Below are 5000 nucleotides of genomic sequence, written 5' to 3'. Positions count from 1 at the left end.
TTCAGACAAATATCATGTACATATTTCAGACGCTTTCCCCGTTTTTAAAGAAGCTCACGCTTCCATTCTTGCAACGGGATTGATGTCAGTTCTTCTGAGTCGTTATTGCTCTTTTAACCAGACAACTCGAAAGCTTAATCACCCCATCTGAAAATCTAGGTTTGTAAACTGAAATCAGGTACCAACATAGTTTACAAGTTTAATTACTATAATGATTTACCAATCAGAGAGTCTTCCCAATCTCTCAACACTCTACCGCAGCTAATTGTGTAGCATCTCATTAAAACCAACACCCAATCGCGTGTATAATAGAAGTAGATTTCCAATTCATCATCATATTTAGACCTAGAGAATATTGGTAATTCGAATGAAATGCAATCAAGTGGAATATCTAATCATCATCATCACCTCCTCCCTACGCCTATTGACGCAAAGGTTGTGGCTGATAGGTTGTGGGAATTAGGGAAAACTCGATATCATTCAACACTGTAGCCTCATCATAACACTCCTCAAGTGCCGTAGGCCTACCTAATTAGGTTCCATTTTTTTTTTTTTTTTTTTTTTGTAAGCTAGGCTAGTAACGTCTTTGCCTCTGATTTGAAGAGTTGAGGGTTCAATAAGAGACGTGGATAGAAATGAAGTTATTATTATTATTATTATTATTATTATTATTATTATTATTATTATTATTATTTATTATTTTTATTATTATTATTATTATTATTATTATTGTTGTTGTTGGTATTATTATTATTATTATTATTATTATTATTATTATTATCATTAATATTATTATTTTGTTATTACTATTATTATTATTATTATTATTATTATTATTATTATTATTATTACTTCCAAAAAGTCCGGAGGAGGAGGCCTGGGAAAACTCTTGCAGGCCGTCCACGACATAATATCAGAGGGTCCTTCTTACAAAGTAGAAGTGGTCAGTGTTTACGGAAACTACGCTCCTCCTGGCATCACCTCGACCGTCTTATCCACGACTTCAAAATCAGAACCTTCGACCGATAATGAACAAGATGGGGAGATTCTACTCGGGAGTAACCCTTCCATCGAGCAGCCTGCACCGACTGCCTGCGTATGGGTGAGCGTGAAGGATGAGAAGGATGAATTTATAGATCCTATTAGACTGCAAGGATTGTTGTCCCTTCACAAGGAAAAGGTGAGTTAGATTTGTATATATATATATATATATATATATATATATATATATATATATATATACATATATATATATATATATACAGTATATATATATATTTATTTATTCATTTATTTATTTATTTATTTACTTATTTATATATATATATATATATGTATATATATATATATATATATATATATATATATATATATATATTTATATATATATACATATATATATATATATATATATATATATATATATATATATATATATATATATGTGTGTGTGTGTGTGTGTGTGTGTGTTTATTCTATCATACTGGTTTGTATGATGCCAATATAATCAGAAAAATTTACGCATTAGAGACAAATATTAAACTGCATTTGATATAAAATGGCTTTTGTGTAATAATCAATGCCAATATTCATCGATGTAGGAAAGGAGATAATTATTGGAAGTATTGGAAGCTATTTTCTTATATATTAATTAGAAATTAGGAAAAAGTTCTAGAAATTTAGCAATTATATCATTTATGGTCTACTCAACATTGGTAGCAGTATCAAAGTACTTTGTTGTGAAGATTTTTTCCTTGGGGTCTTGTGAATTAGCAAAGAAAAAAACTTATGATTTAAGACGTGCTTTTTGGAATCAACATATATTAAAATTTACCCATATAAATTTAATATAAACAATATATATATATATATATATATATATATATATATATATATATATATATATATATATATATATATATGTATATATATATATATATATATATATATATATATACATAAAGTATATTAGAATTGAAATAAAAAAAAAATAGCGCGATAAACATGTTCGTTCAATCTTTCACTTACATGAAAATATACAAGAGACAAAATTAGAGATTAGATTAGTTTAACTTTCGGATACATGATGATAATATAAACATACAATAACCTCCATAGGTTTATATATTAATTCTTTTTATATTAAAGTCCCTAAAAATATATCACAGCAATTAATCTCCTTAGCCCAGAAAGCCCGTAAGAACACGCCCCATCAAAGCACAGAAGCATCCGTGCTTCATAATCTGGATTATTCTGGTTGAAGTAACTCGAGTTCTTTGCAGGTTTCTTTGAGATAAGATGCTCTAACACTGAGGTAACCACTTTAGCACGGATATTCAATGTCCTTCACGCTGATGAATCTAAAAGAGGTCGTAATCTAATTCAAAATACGATCAAAGAGAGTACAGTGTTTTATTTAAGATAATACTTGTGGAATGTCGTTCAAAATATAAGATAAATAGTATATTTGAAAATTAATGATAAGTCATAGGATTCTGGATATATATATATATATATATATATATATATATATATATATATATATATACATATATATGCACATATATATATATATATATATATATATAAATATACATATATATTTATATATGTATATATATACACAGAAATATATATATATATGTATGTATGTATGTATGTATACATATACATATATATACACACATATATATGCATATATATATATATATATATATATATATATATATATATATATATATATATATATATATACATATATATATATATATATATGTATATATATATATATATATATATATATATATATATATATATATATATATATATATAGGGAGACGTATCGCGTCTTATTTAAATTATATTCTGATAGGACACGAAATGCTATAATTAAAATAGAATTACAAGAAAATCTACTGCTTTAATCATGATATTTTTATTGAGTCGCATAAAAAATATAAGTAATTATTTACAATTTCATGAAATTTCTCATCATTTGATAACATATTTATGTTTGTTTTGTAAGAATATGGAAATTCGATTCCTTTTCTCAGGTTTCCTCTTAAAAGAATCCTTTTGTAAATGTAATAACACATACTTTCATGAGGCTTCTTGCCTATTATATACGAGATGGAAACACCGAGACATTGAAAAATATATCACATCTGAAATTGTTGAGTGGCAAACTAGATTTTGTGATGAGTTTTGATGATGGAAAGTTTCGGAAGAATAATTGATAGGAATTACTGTTCAGCTGTGTAAGGTAAAATATGATAAATTTGACTGTACACGAGATTTAAAACTGGGGCAAAGGAAGGGCTTGATTTCCATAAGTGTTTATGAGCATAAAATTATAAAGAACAAAAGAGATTCAGAAAATGTAAAAGACAGCAATGGTTGCTGTTTGATTGTTTTTTGGGGGAAGGGAACCATCCCTTACCAGGGTAACCGAAAAAAAAAAAAAAAAAAAAAAAAAAAAAAAAAAAAAAAAAAAAAAAAAAAAAAAAAAAAAACAATAAGCAAGGTATAGAAAATTGAAAATAAAAGAACATGACCATATAAAGCTGCTAATAAATAACACACCTTTTCCCCTCACCCTCTGTATCTGTAACGCTTCTTTCATCAACGAAAACAACAACAACAAAAACAACGACAACAAAATGCAATCCGAAAGTTGGAGAAAGCCACGGGCCTCTCCGTCTCCCTCAAGGATCCACCACCTGTCTTCGATAAGAAAGGACCATCTGTCCATCAGACACCCAAGAAAGACACCGTAAGTAAAGGATATTCTCCGCAGCTTGAAGGACCAGAGCCAGAGGACTCTGCTCTTTCCACTCTCAAGTTATCCTACGAAGATGGTGCTTCTGTGACTTCTCTGGCCTCAACTGCGCTCCCTCTTCAGGTAATTGATTGGTTCTTTCATTTGGATTTTTCTGGTATCCTGAGGTCGAAGGTCATTGATGCCGATATAATATGCTATAAATAAAGACTGAAGGATATTCAATTTAGGCTCATAGTTCCCCTTTATCTAATTGATTGACATTGATTTGGATTTTTCTGGTATCCTGATATTGAAGGTCATTGACGCAGATATAATTTCTTACAAATGAGGACTAAAAGGATATTCAATTTAAAACCGTAAAAGCGAAGATGTCCTTATAAATGTTAAATAGGTTTCAAATGGGATTTTCTTTTTGATAAGAAAAGTAAATCATAATTATCTTCTTTTTTTTTATTAATACAAAATATGAAGTACAAAATAATTTTTTTTATAGGTGATACATCTTCCAGCGTTGTAGGATCAAATCTAAAAATTCACTATCTTCATTACTGACATGTTGGGAAGAGAAATACGTTTTGTCAAAATTTCTTAGTAGCTCAACAATACCGTTCATTGTGAAGGGACATTTATTTATTTCTTTATTTTTTTTTTTATTGAAGACGATTAATCTATATAGATTCTGAATAGAGAAAAAACTATATCATTTGTTTAAATCTAAAAACGTGTTTTCAGTATAGAAATGATGGTTTGATGGAAATATTGATTTGCTTAAAGGTAAGCATAATTTCTTATCCATGCAAACTATAACTTGTTTTTTGATCACTTCATAGAGACTATATAAACGTCTTTAGAATGTCGTCCAATTTGGACTTTATGCCATGGCACAAAACCTAAGAATTGCTGTTAGGAAATTTGGAAACATCATAATATTTTTCCTGAAGAAAAATTTGCTTATAAATTTTATTTCAGTCATTTAAATTACCATTTAAACCTACAAGAAAAGGTATATCTGATTTTTCTAGATTTTCTGTGAAAGTAAAAAAGAAAGGTAAACAATTACTGGAAAGCTTTACACAAACAAACTAATCAACCTTTTTATAAAAACCACAGAGGAAAAGCAAATATACTTTTCTTGAACATTCTGTGGAAGTAAAAAAAAAAAAAAAAGCTGAACAATCTGCTTTTTCTAGACTTTCTTTGAAAGTGAAAAAAATAGCTG

General features: G+C 28.0%; 1 pseudogene; it reads left to right on the top strand.

The window, feature by feature from the left end:
• Nucleotides 1-5000, top strand: part of LOC137617900 (neural-cadherin-like) — a 31777-nt pseudogene that overhangs the window by 11305 nt on the left and 15472 nt on the right.

This window comes from Palaemon carinicauda, chromosome 24, assembly GCF_036898095.1.
Source record: "Palaemon carinicauda isolate YSFRI2023 chromosome 24, ASM3689809v2, whole genome shotgun sequence".
Lineage (NCBI taxonomy): Eukaryota > Metazoa > Arthropoda > Malacostraca > Decapoda > Palaemonidae > Palaemon > Palaemon carinicauda.
This window is presented reverse-complemented; position numbering and strand designations above follow the sequence as displayed.